The 22,040-nt window shown below is 39.9% G+C and overlaps 10 non-coding genes across 10 annotated transcripts; all 10 read right to left on the bottom strand.

Annotated features, from left to right (window-relative positions):
- Positions 1–1,623: 1,623 nt before the first annotated feature.
- On the bottom strand, positions 1,624–1,695 carry trnac-gca. The gene has a single exon. It is a non-coding gene; the product is annotated as a tRNA-Cys (tRNA).
- Positions 1,696–2,749: 1,054 nt separating this feature from the next.
- Positions 2,750–2,821, bottom strand: trnac-gca. Its single transcript has one exon. It is a non-coding gene; the product is annotated as a tRNA-Cys (tRNA).
- A 705-nt stretch (positions 2,822–3,526) lies between these two features.
- Positions 3,527–3,598, bottom strand: trnac-gca. Its single transcript has one exon. It is a non-coding gene; the product is annotated as a tRNA-Cys (tRNA).
- Positions 3,599–5,078: 1,480 nt separating this feature from the next.
- trnac-gca lies at positions 5,079–5,150 on the bottom strand. Its single transcript has one exon. It is a non-coding gene; the product is annotated as a tRNA-Cys (tRNA).
- A 1,655-nt stretch (positions 5,151–6,805) lies between these two features.
- Positions 6,806–6,877, bottom strand: trnac-gca. Its single transcript has one exon. It is a non-coding gene; the product is annotated as a tRNA-Cys (tRNA).
- Positions 6,878–8,521: 1,644 nt separating this feature from the next.
- trnac-gca lies at positions 8,522–8,593 on the bottom strand. Its single transcript has one exon. It is a non-coding gene; the product is annotated as a tRNA-Cys (tRNA).
- A 1,312-nt stretch (positions 8,594–9,905) lies between these two features.
- trnac-gca lies at positions 9,906–9,977 on the bottom strand. The gene has a single exon. It is a non-coding gene; the product is annotated as a tRNA-Cys (tRNA).
- A 504-nt stretch (positions 9,978–10,481) lies between these two features.
- trnac-gca lies at positions 10,482–10,553 on the bottom strand. The gene has a single exon. It is a non-coding gene; the product is annotated as a tRNA-Cys (tRNA).
- A 1,841-nt stretch (positions 10,554–12,394) lies between these two features.
- Positions 12,395–12,466, bottom strand: trnar-ucg. Its single transcript has one exon. It is a non-coding gene; the product is annotated as a tRNA-Arg (tRNA).
- A 9,232-nt stretch (positions 12,467–21,698) lies between these two features.
- Positions 21,699–21,770, bottom strand: trnac-aca. Its single transcript has one exon. It is a non-coding gene; the product is annotated as a tRNA-Cys (tRNA).
- Positions 21,771–22,040: the final 270 nt, after the last annotated feature.

Below are 22,040 nucleotides of genomic sequence, written 5' to 3'. Positions count from 1 at the left end.
TCGAAACCGGACACAGTAAATTAGATCCTAAATTTTGAGAATACTAAACAACAACTTGTTCAATCTGGCAATAATAAAAAACAACAGCTGCCGTTTGAAGTCAAGGTCTTTGGTTATGCCAAGCATGCTACATCCCAAAACAGGGATCTCTTGATTAGCATTCAAATGCTCTGCCATTGACCTATAACCCCCTTGATAGTATAACGCACAAGCCACAAAAACAACTTAAGCCAAAGATTTGTGTTCCAAATCTGCCAAGTCCAAAGGGGGCACCCAGATTTGAACTGGGGAACTCTTGATCTGCAGTTAAATGCTCTACCACTGAGCTATACCCCCACACAACCAGCAGCTCTAAACTGCATACATGAAATTAGATCCAAAATTTTGAGAATATCAAACAACAACATCTTCCCTTTAAAAAAAAGTTCTAAAGTTCTATTGTGACTCCAGATCTGCCAACTCCATAGGGGGCACCCAGATTTGAACTGAGGACCTCTTGATCTGCAGTCAAATGCTCTACCACTGAGCTATATCCCCACACAACCAGCAGCTCAAAACTGCATACACGAAATTAGATCCTAAATTTTGAAAATATCAAACAACAACATCTTCCCTTTAAAATGAAATCTTTGCTTACTCCAAATCTGCCAAGGCCAAAGGGGGAACCCAGATTTGAACTGGGGACCTCTTAATCTGGAGTCAAATGCTCTATACTGAGCTATAACCATAGAGAAGCAATCTGAGCTAAACAATACAGAAGTTAAAGATCCTAAATTTTGTGTTTCTCAAACAACAACTTCTTTGCCTTTAAAATAAATCACTTTTTTACTCCAAATCTGTCAGGTCCTTAGGGGGCACCCAGATTTGAACTGGGGACCTCTTGATCTGCAGTCAAATGCTCTACCACTGAGCTATACCCCACACACTTTATCAAGCAGCTAAAAACTGCATACATGAAATTAGATCCAAAATTTTGAGAATATCAAACAACAACATCTTCCCTTTAAAAAAAAATTTTTTGTGACTCCAAATCTGCCAAGTCCAAAGGGGGCACCCAGATTTGAACTTGGGACCTCTTGATCTGCAGTCAAATGCTATACCACTGAGCTATACCCCCACACAACCAGCAGCTCAAAACTCCATACATGAAATTAGATCCAAAATTTTGAGACTATCAAACAACAACATCTTCCCTTTAAAAAAAAGTTCTATTGTGACTCCAAATCTGCCAAGTCCCAAAGGGGGCACCCAGATTTGAACTGGGGACCTCTTGATCTGCAGTCAAATACTCTACCACTGAGTTATACCCCCACACAACCAACCAGCTCAAAACTGCATACACGAAATTAGATCCTAAATTTTGAAAATATCAAACAACAACATCTTCCCTTTAAAAAAAAAAGATCTTTGGTTACTCCAAATCTGCCAAGACCAAAGGGGGAACCCAGATTTGAACTGGGGACCTCTTAATCTGGAGTCAAATGCTCTATACTGAGCTATACCATAGAGAAGCAATACCTCAAAACCGGACACAGTAAATTATCCTAAATTTTGTGTTTCTCAAACAACAACTTCTTCCCTTTAAATAAATCACTTTTTTTACTCCAAATCTGTCAGGTCCTTAGGGGGCACCCAGATTTGAACTGGGGACCTCTTGATCTGCAGTCAAATGCTCTACCACTGAGCTATACCCCCCCACAATAGCAGCTAAAAACTGCATACATGAAAATTAGATCCAAAATTTTGAGAATATCAAACAAAAACACCTTCAAAAAAAACTATTTCGTGACTCCAAATCTGCCAAGTACAAAGGGGCACCCAGATTTGAACTGGGGACCTCTTGATCTGCAGTTAAATGCTCTACCACTGAGCTATACCCCCACACATCAAGCAGCTCAAAACTCCAGACATGAAATTAGATCCAAAATTTTGAGACTATCAAACAACAACATCTTCCTTTTAAAAAAAAGTTCTAAAGTTCTATTTGTGACTCAAAATCTGCCAAGTCCTAAGCGGGCAGTCAGATTTGAATTGGGGACCTCTTGATCTGCAGTCAAATGCTCCATCCCTGAGCTATACCCCCACACAACCAGCAGCTCTAAACTGCATACGTGAAATTAGATCCAAAATTTTGATAATATCAAACAACAACATCTTCCCTTTAAAAAAAAAAGATCTTTGGTTACTCCAAATCTGCCAAGACCAAAGGGGGCACCCAGATTTGAACTGAGGACCTCTTGATCTGCAGTCAAATGCTCTAGGGGTGAGCTATACCATCCACACAACCAGCAGCTCTAAACTGCATACATGAAATTAGATCCAAAATTTTGATGATATCAAACAACAACATCTTACCTTTAAAAAAAGATCTTTGGTTACTCCAAATCTGCCAAGACCAAAGGGGGCACCAAGATTTGAACTGGGGACCTCTTGATCTGGAGTCAAATGCTCTATACTGAGCTAAACTATACAGAAGTTAAACCTCAAAACCGGACACAGTAAATTAGATCCTAAATTTTGAGAATACTAAACAAAAACTTGTTCAATCTGGCAATAATAAAAAACAACAGCTGCCGTTTGAAGTCAAGGTCTTTGGTTATGCCAAGCATGCTAAATCCAAAACAGGGATCTCTTGATAATCATTCGAATGCTCTGCCATTGACCTATAACCCCCTTGATAGTATAACGCACAAGCCACAAAAACAAACTTAAGCCAAAGATTTGGTTGTTCCAAATCTGCTAAGTCCAAAGGGGGCACCCAGATTTGAACTGGGGACCTCTTGATCTGCAGTCAAATGCTCTACCACTGAGCTATACCCCCACACAACCAGCAGCTCTAAACTGCATACATGAAATTAGATCCAACATTTTGAGACTATCAAACAACAACATCTTCGCATACATGAAAAAAGTTCTATTGTGACTCCAAATCTGCCAAAGTCCAAAGGGGGCACCCAGATTTGAACTGGGGACCTCTTGATCTGAAGTCAAATGCTCTACCACTGAGTTATACCCCCTTACAAAGGGCTCAAAACTGCATACACGAAATTAGATCCTAAAATTTTGAAAATATCAAACAACAACATCTTCCCTTTAAAAAAAAATCTTTGCTTACTCCAAATCTGCCAAGACCAAAGGGGGAACCCAGATTTGAACTGGGGACCTCTTGATCTGGAGTCAAATGCTCTATACTGAGCTATACCCCCATAGAGAAGCAATACCTCAAAACCGGACACAGAAATAGACATCCTAAATTTTGAAAATATCAAACAACAACTTCTTCCCTTTAAATAAATCACTTTTTTTACTCCAAATCTGCCAAGTCCAAAGGGGGCACCCAGATTTGAATTGGGGACCTCTTGATCTGCAGTCAAATGCTCTACCGCTGAGCTATACCCCCCCCCACACCACGTGCAGCTAAAAACTGCATACATGAAGTTAGATCCAAAATTTTGAGAATATCAAACAACAACATCTTCCCTTAAAAAAAAAAAATCTTTCGTGACTCCAAATCTGCCAAGTCCAAAGGGGGCACCCAGATTTGAACTGGGGACCTCTTGATCTGCAGTCAAATGCTCTACCACTGAGCTATACCCCCCACAACAGCAGCAGCTAAAAACTGCATACATGAAATTAGATCCAAAATTTTGAGAATATCAAAAACAACAACATCTTCCCTTTAAAAAAAAAAGTTCTTTCTATTGTGACTCCAAATCTGCCAAGTCCAAAGGGGGCACCCAGATTTGAACTGGGGACCTCTTGATCTGCAGTCAAATGCTCTACCACGGAGCTATACCCCCACACACAAGCAGCTAAAAACTGCATACATGAAATTAGATCCAAAATTTTGAGAATATCAAACAACAACATCTTCCCTTTTAAAAAAAAAGTTCTATTGTGACTCCAAATCTGCCAAGTCCAAAAGGGGGCACCCAGATTTGAATTGGGGACCTCTTGATCTGCAGTCAAATGCTCTACCACTGAGCTATACCCCCCACACAACCAGCAGCTAAAAACTGCATACATGAAATTAGATCCAAAATTTTGAGAATATCAAACAACAACATCTTCCCTTTAAAAAAAAAAAGATCTTTGGTTACTCCAAATCTGCCAAGTCCAAAGGGGGCACCCAGATTTGAACTGGGGAACTCTTGATCTGCAGTTAAATGCTCTACCACTGAGCTATACCCCCACACAACCAGCAGCTCAAAAGTGCATACATGAAATTAGATCCAAAATTTTTGAGAATATCAAACAACAACATCTTCCCTTTAAAAAAAAAAGATCTTTGGTTACTCCAAATCTGCCAGGACCAAAGTGGGCACCCAGATTTGAACTGGGGACCTCTTGATCTGCAGTCAAATGCTCTACCACTGAGTTATACCCCCAAACAGCCAGCAGCTCTAAACTGCATACATGAAATTAGATCCAAAATTTTGATGATATCAAACAACAAACATCTTCCCTTTAAAAAAAAAAAAGATCTTTGGTTACTCCAAATCTGCCAAGTCCAAAGGGGGCACCCAGATTTGAACTGGGGACCTCTTGATCTGATCTGCAGTCAAATGCTCTATACTGAGCTAAACTATACAGAAGTTAAACCTCAAAACCGGACACAGTAAATTAGATCCTAAATTTTGAGAATACTAAACAACATCTTGTTCAATCTGGCATAATAAAAAAACAACAGCTGCCGTTTGAAGTCAAGGTCTTTGGTTATGCCAAGCATGCTACATCCAAAACAGGGAAAACACTCTTGATAAGCATTCAAATGCTCTGCCATTGACCTATAACCCCCTTGAAATTAGATATAAACGCACAAGCCACAAAAAACAAACTCCCTTAAAAAGATTTTTGTTACTCCAAACCTGCCAAGTCCAAAGGGGGCACTCAGATTTGAACTGGGGACCTCTTGATCTGCAGTCAAATGCTCTACCACTGAGCTATACCCCCCCACACAACCAGCAGCTCAAAACTGCATACATGAAATTAGATCCAAATTTTGAGAATATCAAACAACAACATCTTCCCTTTAAAAAAAAAAAAATCTTTTGTTACTCCAAATCTGCCAAGTCCAAAGGGGGCACCCAGATTTGAACTGGGGACCTCTTGATCTGCAGTCAAATGCTCTACCACTGAGCTATACCCCCACACAACCAGCAGCTCAAAACTGCATACATGAAATTAGATCCAAAATTTTGAGAATATCAAACAACAACATCTTCCCAAAAAAAACTATCTTTGTGTGACTCCAAATCTGCCAAGCACCAAAGGGGGCACCCAGATTTGAACTGGGGACCTCTTGATCTGCAGTCAAATGCTGAGCTATACCACTGAGCTATACCCCCACACATCAAGCAGCTCAAAACTCCATACATGAAATTAGATCCAAAATTTTGAGACTATCAAACAACAACATCTTCCCCTTTAAAAAAAAGTTCTAAAGTTCTATTGTTTACTCCAAATCTGCCAAGTCCTAAGGGGGGCACCCAGATTTCAATTGGGGACCTCTTGATCTGCAGTCAAATGCTCCATCCCTGAGCTATACCCCCACACAACCAGCAGCTCTAAACTGCATACGTGAAATTAGATCCAAAAATTTTTTGAGAATATCAAACAACAACATCTTCCCTTTAAAAAAAAAAAGATCTTTGGTTACTCCAAATCTGCCAAGACCAAAGGGTGCACCCAGATTTGAACTGTGGACCTCTTGATCTGCAGTCAAATGCTCTACCACTGAGCTATACCCCCACACAACCAGCAGCTCTAAACTGCATACATGAAATTAGATCCAAAATTTTGATGATATCAAACAACAACATCTTCCTTTAAAAAAAAAAAGATCTTTGGTTACTCCAAATCTGCCAAGACCAAAGGGGGCACCCAGATTTGAACTGGGGACCTCTTGATCTGGAGTCAAATGCTCTATACTGAGCTAAACTATACAGAAGTTAAACCTCAAAACCGGACACAGTAAATTAGATCCTAAATTTTGAGAATACTAAACAACAACTTGTTCAATCTGGCAATAATAAAAAACAACAGCTGCCGTTTGAAGTCAAGGTCTTTGGTTATGCCAAGCATGCTACATCCAAAACAGGGATCTCTTGATAAGCATTCAAATGCTCTGCCATTGACCTATAACCCCCTTGATAGTATAACGCACAAGCCACAAAACCAAACTTAAGCCAAAGATTTGGTTGTTCTAAATCTGCCAAGTCCAAAGGGGGCACCTAGATTTGAACTGGGGACCTCTTGATCTGCAGTCAAATGCTCTACCACTGAGCTATACCCCCCACACAATCAGCAGCTCTAAACTGCATACATGAAATTAGATCCAACATTTTGAGACTATCAAACAACAACATCTTCCCTTTAAAAAAAAAAAAAGTTCTATTGTGACTCCAAATCTGCCAACTCCATAGGGGGCACCCAGATTTGAACTGGGGACCTCTTGATCTGCAGTCAAATACTCTACCACTGAGCTATACCCCCACACAACCAGCTCAAAACTGCATACACGAAATTAGATCCTAAATTTTGAAAATATCAAACAAACAACATCTTCCCTTTAAAATGAAATCTTTGCTTACTACAAATCTGCCAAGACCAAAGGGGGAACCCAGATTTGAACTGGGTACCTCTTAATCTGGAGTCAAATGCTCTATACTGAGCTATACGATAGAGAAGCAATACCTCAAATCCGGACACAGTAAATTACATCCCTAAATTTTGTGTTTCTCAAACAACAACTTTTTCCCTTTTTAAAATAAATCATTTTTTACTCCAAATCTGTCAGGTCCTTAGGGGGCACCCAGATTTGAACTGGGGACCTCTTGATCTGCAGTCAAATGCTCTACCACTGAGCTATACCCCCCACGTATCAAGCAGCTAAAAACTGCATACATGAAATTAGATCCAAAATTTTGAGAATATCAAACAACAACACCTTCAAAATAAACTATTTCGTGACTCCAAATCTGCCAAGTACAATGGGGGCACCCAGATTTGAATTGGGGACCTCTTGATCTGCAGTAAAATGCTCTACCACTGAGCTATACCCCCTCGTATCAAGCAGCTCAAAACTCCATACATGAAATTAGATCCAAAATTTTGAGACTATCAAACAACAACATCTTCCTTTTAAAAAAAAGTTCTAAAGTTCTATTGTGACTCAAAATCTGCCAAGTCCTAAGCGGGCAATCAGATTTGAATTGGGGACCTCTTGATCTGCAGTCAAATGCTCCATCCCTGAGCTATATCCCCACACAACCAGCAGCTCTAAACTGCATACGTGAAATTAGATCCAAAATTTTGATAATATCAAACAACAACATCTTCCTTTTAAAAAAAAAAAAAAGATCTTTGGTTACTCCAAATCTGCCAAGACCAAAGTGGGCACCCAGATTTGAACTGAGGACCTCTTGATCTGCAGTCAAATGCTCTACCACTGAGCTATACCCCCCACACAACCAGCAGCTCTAAACTGCATACATGAAATTAGATCCAAAATTTTGATGATATCAAACAACAACATCTTACCTAAAAAAAAAAAAGATCTTTGGTTACTCCAAATCTGCCAAGACCAAAGGGGGCACCCAGATTTGAACTGGGGACCTCTTGATCTGGAGTCAAATGCTCTATACTGAGCTAAACTATACAGAAGTTAAACCTCAAAACCGGACACAGTAAATTAGATCCTAAATTTTGAGAATACTAAACAACAACTTGTTCAATCTGGCAATAATAAAAAACAACAGCTGCCGTTTGAAGTCAAGGTCTTTGGTTATGCCAAGCATGCTACATCCAAAACAGGGATCTCTTGATTAGCATTCAAATGCTCTGCCATTGACCTATAACCCCCTTGATAGTATAACGCACAAGCCACAAAAACAAACTTAAGCCAAAGATTTGGTTGTTCCAAATCTGCCAAGACCAAAGTGGGCACCCAGATTTGAACTGAGAACCTCTTGATCTGCAGTCAAATGCTCTACCACTGAGCGATATCCCCACACAACCAGCAGCTCTAAACTGCATACATGAAATTAGATCCAACATTTTGAGACTATCAAACAACAACATCTTCCCTTTTAAAAAAAAAAAGTTCTATTGTGACTCCAGATCTGCCAAGTCCAAAGGGGGCACCCAGATTTGAACTGGGGACCTCTTGATCTGCAGTCAAATACTCTACCACTGAGTTATACCCCCTCACAACCAGCTCAAAACTGCATACACGAAATTAGATCCTAAATTTTTGAAAAAAATATCAAACAACAACATCTTCCCTTTAAAATGAAATCTTTTCTTACTCCAAATCTGCCAAGACCAAAGGGTGAACCCAGATTTGAACTGGGGACCTCTTAATCTGGAGTCAAATGCTCTATACTTAGCTATACCATAGAGAAGCAATACCTCAAAACCGGACACAGTAAATTACATCCTAAATTTTGTGTTTCTCAAACAACAACTTCTTCCCTTTAAAAAATAAATCACTTTTTTACTCCAAATCTGTCAGGTCCTTAGGGGGCACCCAGATTTGAACTGGGGACCTCTTGATCTGCAGTCAAATGCTCTACCACTGAGCTATACCCCCACGTATCAAGCAGCTAAAAACTGCATACATGAAATTAGATCCAAAATTTTGAGAATATCAAACAACAACACACCTTCAAAAAAAAACTATTTCGTGACTCCAAATCTGCCAAGTACAAAGGGGGCACCCAGATTTGAACTGGGGACCTCTTGATCTGAAGTCAAATGCTCTACCACTGAGCTATACCCCCACACACCAAGCAGCTCAAAACTCCATACATGAAATTAGATCCAAAATTTTGAGACTATCAAAAAACAACATCTTCCTTTTAAAAAAAAGTTCTAAAGTTCTATTGTGACTCAAAATCTGCCAAGTCCTAAGGGGGAACCCAGATTTGAATTGGGGACCTCTTGATCTGCAGTCAAATGCTCCACCCCTGAGCTATATACCCCCACACAACCAGCAGCTCTAAAACTGCATACGTGAAATTAGATCCAAAATTTTGATAATATCAAACAACAACATCTTCCCTTTTAAAAAAAAAAGATCTTTGGTTACTCCAAATCTGCCAAGACCAAAGGGGGCAGCCAGATTTGAACTGGGGACCTCTTGATCTGCAGTCAAATGCTCTACCACTGAGGTGTGCCCCCACACAACCAGCAGCTCTAAAACTGCATACATGAAATTAGATCCAAAATTTTGATGATATCAAACAACAACATCTTCCCTTTAAAAAAAAAGATCTTTTTAAAAAAAATCTTTGGTTACTCCAAATCTGCCAAGACCAAAGGGGGCACCCAGATTTGAACTGGGGACCTCTTGATCTGCAGTCAAATGCTCTACCACTGAGCTATACCCCACACAACAAGTTAAACCTCAAAACTGCATACATGAAATTAGATCCTAAATTTTGAGAATATCAAACAACAACAACTTTTTCAAAAAAAAAAATCTTAAAAAAACAAAATCTGCCGGTCCAAAGGGGGCACCCAGATTTGAACTGGGGACCTCTTGATCTGCAGTCAAATGCTCTACCACTGAGCTATACCCTCCACACAAAGCAGCTCTAAACTGCATACATGAAATTAGATCCCCCTTTTAGTAGACTATCACAACAACAACAAAACAAACTTAAGCCAAAGATTTGGTTGACTCCAAATCTGCCAAGTCCAAAGGGGGCAGCCAGATTTGAACTTGGGACCTCTTGATCTGCAGTCAAATGCTCTACCACTGAGCTATACCCCCACACAACCAGCAGCTCTAAACTGCATACATGAAATTAGATCCAAAATTTTGATAATATCAAACAACAACATCTTCCCTTTAAAAAAAAAAGAAAGATCTTTGGTTACTCCAAATCTGCTAAGTACAAAGGGGGCACCCAGATTTGAACTGGGGACCTCTTGATCTGCAGTCAAATGCTCTACCACTGAGCTATACCCCCACACAACCAGCAGCTCATAAACTGCATACATGAAATTAGATCCTAAATTTTGAGAATATCAAACAACAACATCCCTTTAAAATGAGTTCTCTTTGCTTACTCCAAATCTGCCAAGACCAAAGGGGGCACCCAGATTTGAACTGGGGACCTCTTTAATCTGCAGTCAAATGCTCTATACTGAGCTATACCCATACATCAACCAATACCTCAAAACCGGATACATGAAATTAGATCCTAAATTTTGTTTATCAAACAACAACAACTTCTTCCCTTTAAAAAAAAATCTTTTGTTACTCCAAATCTGCCAAGTCCATAGGGGGAACCCAGATTTGAACTGGGGACCTCTTGATCTGCTGTCAAATGCTCTACCACTGAGCTATACCCCCACACAACCAGCAGCTAAAAACTGCATACATGAAATTAGATCCAAAATTTTGAGAATATCAAACAACAACATCTTCAAAAAAAAAAACTATTTCGTGACTCCAAATCTGCCGAGTCCAAAGGGGGCACCCAGATTTGAACTGGGGACCTCTTGATCTGCAGTCAAATGCTCTACCACTGAGCTATACCCCCCACACATCAAGCAGCAGCAAAACTCCATACATGAAATTAGATACACAATTTTGAGACTATCAAACAACAACATCTTCCCTTTAAAAAAAAAGTTCTAAAGTTCTATTGTGACTCAAAATCTGCCAAGTCCTAAGCGGGCAATCAGATTTGAATTGGGGACCTCTTGATCTGCAGTCAAATGCTCCATCCCTGAGGCTATACCCCCACACAACCAGCAGCTCTAAACTGCATACGTGAAATTAGATCCAAAATTTTGATAATATCAAACAACAACATCTTCCCTTTAAAAAAAAAAGATCTTTGGTTACTCCAAATCTGCCAAGACCAAAGTGGGCACCCAGATTTGAACTGAGGACCTCTTGATCTGCAGTCAAATGCTCTACCACTGAGCTATATCCCCACACAGCCAGCAGCTCTAAACTGCATACATGAAATTAGATCCAAAATTTTGATGATATCAAACAACAACATCTTACCTTTAAAAAAATATCTTTGGTTACTCCAAATCTGCCAAGACCAAAGGGGGCACCCAGATTTGAACTGGGGACCTCTTGATCTGGAGTCAAATGCTCTATACTGAGCTAAACTATACAGAAGTTAAACCTCAAAACCGGACACAGTAAATTAGATCCTAAATTTTGAGAATACTAAACAACAACTTGTTCAATGTGGCAATAATAAAAAACAACAGCTGCCGTTTTGAAGTCAAGGTCTTTGGTTATGCCAAGCATGCTACATCCAAAACAGGGATCTCTTGATAAGCATTCAAATGCTCTGCCATTGACCTATAACCCCCTTGATAGTATAACGCACAAGCCACAAAAACAAACTTAAGCCAAAGATTTGGTTGTTCCAAATCTGTCAAGTCCAAAGGGGGCAGCCAGATTTGAACTGGGGACCTCTTGATCTGCAGTCAAATGCTCTACCACTGAGCTATACCCCCACACAACCAGCAGCTCTAAACTGCATACATGAAATTAGATCCAACATTTTGAGACTATCAAACAACAACATCTTCCTTTTAAAAAAAAAAAGTTCTATTGTGACTCCAGATCTGCCAACTCCATAGGGGGCACCCAGATTTGAACTGGGGACCTCTTGATCTGCAGTCAAATGCTCTCTACCACTGAGTTATACCCCCTCACAACCAGCTCAAAACTGCATACACGAAATTAGATCCTAAATTTTGAAAATATCAAACAACAACATCTTCCCTTTAAAATGAAATCTTTGCTTACTCCAAATCTGCCAAGACCAAAGGGGGAACCCAGATTTGAACTGGGGACCTCTTAATCTGGAGTCAAATGCTCTATACTGAGCTATAACATAGAGAAGCAATAACTCAAAACCGGACACAGTAAATTACATCTAAAATTTTGTGTTTCTCAAACAACAACTTCTTTCCTTTAATAAAAAAATCACTTTTTTACTCCAAATCTGTCAGGTCCTTAGGGGGCACCCAGATTTGAACTGGGGACCTCTTGATCTGCAGTCAAATGCTCTACCACTGAGCTATACCCCCACACATCAAGCAGCTCTAAAAACTGCATACATGAAATTAGATCCAAAATTTTGAGAATATCAAACAATAACACCTTCAAAATAAACTCTTTGGTGACTCCAAATCTGCCAAGACCAAAGGGGGCACCCAGATTTGAACTGGGGACCTCTTGATCTGCAGTCAAATGCTCTACCACTGAGCTATACCCCCCACACATCAAGCATCTCTAAACTGCATACGTGAAATTAGATCCAAATTTTGACAATATCAAACAACAACATCTTCCCTTTAAAAAAAAAAGTTCTAAAGTTCTTCGTGACTCCAAATCTGCCAAGTCCAAAGGGGGCACCCAGATTTGAACTGGGGACCTCTTGATCCGAAGTCAAATGCTCTACCACTGAGCTATACCCCCACACAACCAGCAGCTCAAAACTGCATACATGAAATTAGATCCAAAATTTTGAGAATATCAAACAACAACATCTTCCCTTTAAAAAAAAAAAAGTTTTTTGTTACTCCAAATCTGCCAAGACCAAAGGGGGCACCCAGATTTGAACTGGGGACCTCTTGATCTGCAGTCAAATGCTCTACCACTGAGCTATTCCCCCCACACAACCAGCAGCTCTAAACTGCATACATGAAATTAGATCCAAAATTTTGAGAATATCAAACAACAACATCTTCCCTTAAAAAAAAAATCTTTTTCGTACTCCAAATCTGCCAAGTCCAAAGGGGGCACCCAGTTTTGAATTGGGGACCTCTTGATCTGCAGTCAAATGCTCTACCACTGAGCTATACCCCCACACCAGCCTCAAAACTGCATACATGAAATTAGATCCAAAATTTTGAGACTATCAAACAACAACATCTTCCCTTAAAAAAAAAAAAGTTCTATTGTTACTCCAAATCTGCCAAGACCAAAGGGGGCACCCAGATTTGAACTGGGGACCTCTTGATCTGCAGTCAAATGCTCCATCCCTGAGCTATACCCCCACACAACCAGCAGCTCTAAACTGCATACGTGAAATTAGATCCAAAATTTTGAGAATATCAAACAACAACATCTTCCCTTTAAAAAAAAAAGATCTTTGGTTACTCCAAATCTGCCAAGACCAAAGGGGGCACCCAGATTTGAACTGGGGACCTCTTGATCTGCAGTTAAATGCTCTACCACTGAGCTATACCCCACACACAACTAGCAGCTCTAAACTGCATACATGAAATTAGATCCAAAATTTTAATGATATCAAACAACAACATCTTACCTTTAAAAAAAGGTCTTTGGTTACTCCAAATCTGCCAAGACCAAAGGGGGCACCCAGATTTGAACTGGGGACCTCTTGATCTGCAGTCAAATGCTCTATACTGAGCTAAACTATACAGAAGTTAAACCTCAAAACCGGACACAGTAAATTAGATCCTAAATTTTGAGAATATTAAACAACAACTTGTTCAGTCTGGCAATAATAAAAAACAACAGCTGCCGTTTGAAGTCAAGGTCTTTGGTTATGCCAAGCATGCTACATCCAAAACAGGGATCTCTTGATAAGCATTCAAATGCTCTGCCATTGACCTATAACCCCCTTGATAGTATAACGCACAAGCCACAAAAACAAACTTAAGCCAAAGATTTGGTTGTTCCAAATCTGTCAAGTCCAAAGGGGGCAACCAGATTTGAACTGGGGACCTCTTGATCTGCAGTTAAATGCTCTACCACTGAGCTATACCCCCACACAACCAGCAGCTCTAAACTGCATACATGAAATTAGATCCAACATTTTGAGACTATCAAACAACAACATCTTCCTTTTAAAAAAAAAAAAGTTCTATTGTGACTCCAGATCTGCAAACTCCATAGGGGGGCACCCAGATTTGAACTGGGGACCTCTTGATCTGCAGTCAAGATACTCTACCACTGAGTTATACCCCCCAGATAGTATAACGCACAACCAGCTCAAAACTGCATACACGAAATTAGATCATCAAACAACAACATCTTCCCTTTAAAATGAAATCTTTGCTTACTCCAAATCTGCCAAGACCAAAGGGGGAACCCGGATTTGAACTGGGGACCTCTTAATCTGGAGTCAAATGCTCTTTACTGAGCTATACCCATAGAGAAGAAATACCTCAAAACCGGACACAGTAAATTACATCCTAAATTTTGTGTTTCTCAAACAACATTTCTTCCCTTTAAAATATATCACTTTTTTACTCCAAATCTGTCAGGTCCTTAGGGGGCACCCAGATTTGAACTGGGGACCTCTTGATCTGCAGTCAAATGCTCTACCACTGAGCTATACCCCCACGTATCAAGCAGCTAAAAACTGCATACATGAAATTAGATCCAAAATTTTGAGAATATCAAACAACAACACCTTCAAAATAAACTATTTCGTGACTCCAAATCTGCCAAGTACAAAGGGGGCACCCAGATTTGAACTGGGGACCTCTTGATCTGCAGTAAAATGCTCTACCACTGAGCTATACCCCCACACATCAAGCAGCTCAAAACTCCATACATGAAATTAGATCCAAAATTTTGAGACTATCAAACAACAACATCTTCCTTTTAAAAAAAAGTTCTAAAGTTCTATTGTGACTCAATAATCTGCCAAGTCCTAAGCGGGCAATCAGATTTGAATTGGGGACCTCTTGATCTGCAGTCAAATGCTCCATCCCTGAGCTATACCCCCACACAACCAGCAGCTCTAAACTGCATACGTGAAATTAGATCCAAATTTTTGATAATATCAAACAACAACATCTTCCCTTTAAAAAAAAAAAAGATCTTTGGTTACTCCAAATCTGCCAAGACCAAAGGGGGCACCCAGATTTGAACTGAGGACATCTTGATCTGCAGTCAAATGCTCTAAAACTGAGCTATATCCCCCCACACAACCAGCAGCTCTAAACTGCATACATGAAATTAGATCCAAAATTTTGATGATATCAAACAACAACATCTTACCTTTAAAAAAAATATCTTTGGTTACTCCAAATCTGCCAAGACCAAAGGGGGCACCCAGATTTGAACTGGGGACCTCTTGATCTGGAGTCAAATGCTCTATACTGAGCTAAACTATACAGAAGTTAAACCTCAAAACTGGACACAGTAAATTAGATCCTAAATTTTGAGAATACTAAACAACAACTTGTTCAATGTGGCAATAATAAAAAACAACAGCTGCCGTTTGAAGTCAAGGTCTTTGGTTATGCCAAGCATGCTACATCCAAAACAGGGATCTCTTGATTAGCATTCAAATGCTCTGCCATTGACCTATAACCCCCTTGATAGTATAACGCACAAGCCACAAAAACAAACTTAAGCCAAAGATTTGGTTGTTCCAAATCTGCCAAGTCCAAAGGGGGCACCCAGATTTTGAACTGGGGACCTCTTGATCTGCAGTCAAATGCTCTACCACTGAGCTATACCCCCACACACAACCAGCAGCTCTAAACTGCATACATGAAATTAGATCCAACATTTTGAGACTATAAAACAACAACATCTTCCCTTTAAAAAAAAAAAAATTTCTATTGTGACTCCAGATCTTCCAACTCCATAGGGGGAACCCAGATTTGAACTGGGGACCTCTTGATCTGCAGTCAAATGCTCTACCACTGAGCTATACCCCCACACATCAAGCAGCTCAAAACTGCATACACGAAATTAGATCCTATCCAAATTTTTGAAAATATCAAACAACAACATCTTCCCTTTAAAATGAAATCTTTGCTTACTCCAAATCTGCCAAGACCAAAGGGGGAACCCAGATTTGAACTGGGGACCTCTTAATCTGGAGTCAAATGCTCTATACTGAGCTATACCATAGAAAAGCAATACCTCAAAACCGGACACAGTAAATTACATCCTAAATTTTGTGTTTCTCAAACAACAACTTCTTCCCTTTAAAATAAATCACTTTTTTACTCCAAATCTGTCAGGTCCTTAGGGGTAACCCAGATTTGAACTGGGGACCTCTTGATCTGCAGTCAAATGCTCTACCACTGAGCTATACCCCCACACATCAAGCAGCTAAAAACTGCATACATGAAATTAGATCCAAAATTTTGAGACTATCAAACAACAACACCTTCAAAATAAACTATTTCGTGACTCCAGATCTGCCAAGTCCAAAGGGGGCACCCAGATTCGAACTGGGGACCTCTTGATCTGCAGTCAAATGCTCTACCACTGAGCTATACCCACACACAACAAGCAGCTCAAAACTGCATACATGAAATTAGATCCAAAATTTTGAGACTATCAAACAACAACATCTTCCCTTTAAAAAAAAAAAAAAGTTCTATTGTGACTCCAGATCTGCCAGCTCCATAGGGGGCACCCAGATTTGAACTGGGGACCTCTTGATCTGCAGTCAAATGCTCTACCACTGAGCTATACCCCCACACATCAAGCAGCTCAAAACTCCATACATGAAATTAGATCCAACATTTTGAGACTATCAAACAACAACATCTTCCCTTTAAAATGAAATCTTTGCTTACTCCAAATCTGCCAAGACCAAAGGGGGAACCCAGATTTGAACTGGGGACCTCTTAATCTGGAGTCAAATGCTCTATACTGAGCTATACCATAGAGAAGCAATACCTCAAAACCGGACACAGTAAATTACATCCTAAATTTTGTGTTTCTCAAACAACAACTTCTTCCCTTTAAAATAAAAAATCACTTTTTTTTACTCCAAATCTGTCAGGTCCTTAGGGGGCACCCAGATTTGAACTGGGGACCTCTTGATCTGCAGTCAAATGCTCTACCACTGAGCTATACCCCCACGTATCAAGCAGCTAAAAACTGCATACATGAAATTAGATCCAAAATTTTGAGAATATCAAACAACAACACCTTCAAAAATAAACTATTTCGTGACTCCAAATCTGCCAAGTACAAAGGGGGCACCCAGATTTGAACTGGGGACCTCTTGATCTGCAGTCAAATGCTCTACCACTGAGCTATACCCCCACACAACCAGCAGCTCTAAACTGCATACGTGAAATTAGATCCAAAATTTTGATAATATCAAACAACAACATCTTCCCTTTAAAAAAAAGTTCTAAAGTTCTATTGTGACTCAAAATCTGCCAAGTCCTAAGCGGGCAATCAGATTTGAATTGGGGACCTCTTGATCTGCAGTCAAATGCTCCATCCCTGAGCTATACCCCCACACAACCAGCAGCTCTAAACTGCATATGAAATTAGATCCAAAATTTTGATAATATCAAACAACAAATCTTCCCTTTAAAAAAAAAATACTCAAACCACAAGGGGGCACCCAGATTTGAACTGGGGACCTCTTGATCTGCAGTCAAATGCTCCATCCCACTGAGCTATACCCCCACACAAAGCAGCTCTAAACTTGAAATTAGATCCAAAATTTTGAGAATATCAAACAACAAATATTTCGTGACTCCAAATCTGCCAAGACCAAAGGGGGCACCCAGATTTGAACTGAGGACCTCTTGATCTGCAGTCAAATGCTCTACCACTGAGCTATACCCCCACACAACCAGCAGCTCTAAACTGCATACATGAAATTAGATCCAAAATTTTGATGATATCAAACAACAACATCTTACCTTTAAAAAAATATCTTTGGTTACTCCAAATCTGCCAAGACCAAAGGGGGCACCCAGATTTGAACTGGGGACCTCTTGATCTGGAGTCAAATGCTCTATACTGAGCTAAACTATACAGAAGTTAAACCTCAAAACCGGACACAGTAAATTAGATCCTAAATTTTGAGAATACTAAACAACAACTTGTTCAATCTGGCAATAATAAAAAAACAACAGCTGCCGTTTGAAGTCAAGGTCTTTGGTTATGCCAAGCATGCTACATCCAAAACAGGGATCTCTTGATAAGCATTCAAATGCTCTGCCATTGACCTATAACCCCCTTGATAGTATAACGCACAAGCCACAAAAAAAACTTAAGCCAAAGATTTGGTTGTTCCAAATCTGCCAAGTCCAAAGGGGGCACCCAGATTTGAACTGGGGACCTGTTGATCTGCAGTCAAATGCTCTACCACTGCGCTATACCCCCACACAACCAGCAGCTCTAAACTGCATACATGAAATTAGATCCAACATTTTGAGACTATCAAACAACAACATCTCCTTTTTAAAAAAAAAAAAGTTCTATTGTGACTCCAGATCTGCCAACTCCATAGGGGGCACCCAGATTTGAACTGGGGACCTCTTGATCTGCAGTCAAATACTCTACCACTGAGCTATACCCCCCACACAACCAGCTCAAAACTGCATACACGAAATTAGATCCTAAATTTTGAAAATATCAAACAACAACATCTTCCCTTTTAAAATGAAATCTTTGCTTACTCCAAATCTGCCAAGACCAAAGGGGGAACCCAGATTTGAACTGGGGACCTCTTAATCTGGAGTCAAATGCTCTATACTGAGCTATACCATAGAGAAGCAATACCTCAAAACCGGACAGTAAATTACATCCTAAATTTTGTGTTTCTCAAACAACAACTTCTTCCCTTTAAAATAAATCACTTTTTTTACTCCAAATCTGCCAGGTCCTTAGGTGGCACCCAGATTTGAACTGGGGACCTCTTGATCTGCAGTCAAATGCTCTACCACTGAGCTATACCCCCCACACATCAAGCAGCTCAAAACTCCATACATGAAATTAGATCCAAAATTTTGAGAATATCAAACAATAACACCTTCAAAATAAACTATTTCGTGACTCCAAATCTGCCAAGACCAAAGGGGGCACCCAGATTTGAACTGGGGACCTCTTGATCTGCAGTCAAATGCTCTACCACTGAGCTATACCCCCACACAACCAGCAGCTAAAAACTGCATACATGAAATTAGATCCAAAATTTTGAGAATATCAAACAACAACATCTTCCCTTTAAAAAAAATCTTTTTTGGTTACTCCAAATCTGCCAAGACCAAAGGGGGCACCACAGATTTGAACTGGGGACCTCTTGATCTGGAGTCAAATGCTCTATACTGAGCTATACCCCACACAGAAGCACCTCAAAACCGCATACAGTAAAATAGATCCTAAATTTTGTGAATATCAAACAACAACTTTCTTCCCTTTAAAAAAAAACTTTTCGTTACTCCAAATCTGCCAGGTCCAAAGGGGGCACCCAGATTTGAAATTGGGGACCTCTTGATCTGCAGTCAAATGCTCTACCACTGAGCTATACCCCCACACGTCAAGTAGCTCAAAACTCTATACATGAAATTAGATCCAAAATTTTGAGAATATCAAACAACAACATCTTCCCTTTAAAAAAAAAAAATCTTTGGTTGACTCCAAATCTGCCAAGTACAAAGGGGGCACCCAGATTTCAATTGGGGACCTCTTGATCTGCAGTCAAATGCTCCATCCCTGAGCTATACCCCCACACAACCAGCAGCTCTAAACTGCATACATGAAATTAGATCCAAAATTTTGAGAATATCAAACAACAACATCTTCCCTTTAAAAAAAAAAAAAAATCTTTGGTTACTCCAAATCTGCCAAGACCACAAGGGGCACCCAGATTTGAACTGAGGACCTCTTGATCTGCAGTCAAATGCTCTACCACTGAGCTATACCCCCACACAACCAGCAGCTCTAAACTGCATACATGAAATTAGATCCAAAATTTTGATGATATCAAACAACAACGTCTTACCTTTAAAAAAAAAAGATCTTTGGTTACTCCAAATATGCCAAGACCAAAGGGGGCACCCAGATTTGAACTGGGGACCTCTTGATCTGGAGTCAAATGCTCTATACTGAGCTAATCTATACAGAAGTTAAACCTCAAAACCGGACACAGTAAATTAGATCCTAAATTTTGAGAATACTAAACAACAACTTGTTCAATCTGGCAATAATAAAAAAACAACAGCTGCCATTTGACGTCAAGGTCTTTGGTTATGCCAAGCATGCTACATCCAAAACAGGGATCTCTTGATAAGCATTCAAATGCTCTGCCATTGACCTATAACCCCCTTGATAGTATAACGCACAAGCCACAAAAACAAACTTAAGCCAAAGATTTGGTTGTTCCAAATCTGCCAAGTCCAAAGGGGGCACCCAGATTTGAACTGGGGACCTCTTGATCTGCAGTTAAATGCTCTACCACTGAGCTATACCCCCACACAACTAGCAGCTCTAAACTGCATACATGAAATTAGATCCAACATTTTGAGACTATCAAACAACAACATCTTCCTTTTAAAAAAAAAAAAGTTCTTTTGTGACTCCAGATCTGCCAACTCCATAGGGGGCACCCAGATTTGAACTGGGGACCTCTTGATCTGCAGTCAAATACTCTACCACTGAGTTTATACCCCCTCACAACCAGCTCAAAACTGCATACAAGAAATTAGATCCTAAATTTTGAAAATATCAAACAACAACATCTTCCCTTTAAAATGAAATCTTTGCTTACTCCAAATCTGCCAAGACCAAAGGGGGAACCCAGATTTGAACTGGGGACCTCTTAATCTGGAGTCAAATGCTCTATACTGAGCTATACCATAGAGAAGCAATACCTCAAAACCGGACACAGTAAATTACATCCTAAATTTTGTGTTTCTCAAACAACAACTTCTTCCCTTTAAAAAAAATCACTTTTTTTACTCCTCCAAATCTGTCAGGTCCTTAGGGGGCACCCAGATTTGAACTGGGGACCTCTTGATCTGCAGTCAAATGCTCTACCACTGAGCTATACCCCCACGTATCAAGCAGCTAAAAACTGCATACATGAAATTAGATCCAAAATTTTGAGAATATCAAACAACAACACCTTTATCAAGAAGTTTTTCGTGACTCCAAATCTGCCAAGTACAAAGGGGGCACCCAGACTTGAATTGGGGACCTCTTGATCTGCAGTCAAATGCTCTACCACTGAGCTATAACCCCACACATCAAGCAGCTCAAAACTCCATACATGAAATTAGATCCAAAATTTTGAGACTATCAAACAACAACATCTTCCTTTTAAAAAAAAGTTCTAAAGTTCTATTGTGACTCAAAAATCTGCCAAGTCCTAAGCGGGCAATCAGATTTGAATTGGGGACCTCTTGATCTGCAGTCAAATGCTCCATCCCTGAGCTATACCCCCACACAACCAGCAGCTCTAAACTGCATACGTGAAATTAGATCCAAAATTTTGATAATATCAAACAACAACATCTTCCCTTTAAAAAAAAAAGATCTTTGGTTACTCCAAATCTGCCAAGACCAAAGGGGGCACCCAGATTTGAACTGGGGACCTCTTGATCTGCAGTCAAAATGCTCTACCACTGAGCTATACCCCCACACAACCAGCAGCTCAAAACTGCATACATGAAATTAGATCCAAAATTTTGATGAATATCAAACAACAACATCTTCCCTTTTAAAAAAATATCTTTGGTTACTCCAAATCTGCCAAGACCAAAGGGGGCACCCAGATTTGAACTGGGGACCTCTTGATCTGGAGTCAAATGCTCTATACTGAGCTATACCCCTATACAGAACAATACCTCAAAACCGGACACAGTAAATTAGATCCTAAATTTTGAGAATATCAAACAACAACTTGTTCTTCCCTTTAAAAAAAAACAGCTTTTTTTACTCTCAAATCTGCCAAGACCAAAGGGGGCACCCAGATTTGAACTGGGGACCTGTTGATCTGTAGTAAAATGCTCTACCACTGAGCCATACCCCCACAAAACTGCACAGAGGAACTTAGATCCAAAATTTTGAGACTATGAAACAACAACATCTTCCCTTTAAAAAAAAAAAGTTCTATCATGACTCCAAATCTGCCAGGTCCTAAGGGGGCACCCAGATTTGAACTGGGGAACCTCTTGATCTGCAGTCAAATGCCCTACCACTGGGCTATACCCCCACACATCCAGTGTCTCAAAATTGCATATATGAAATTAGATCCAAAATTTTGAGAATATCAAACAACAACATCTTCCCTTTAAAATAA

This window comes from Cyprinus carpio, chromosome A11 (assembly GCF_018340385.1).
Source record: "Cyprinus carpio isolate SPL01 chromosome A11, ASM1834038v1, whole genome shotgun sequence".
Taxonomy (NCBI): Eukaryota; Metazoa; Chordata; class Actinopteri; order Cypriniformes; family Cyprinidae; genus Cyprinus; species Cyprinus carpio.
This window is presented reverse-complemented; position numbering and strand designations above follow the sequence as displayed.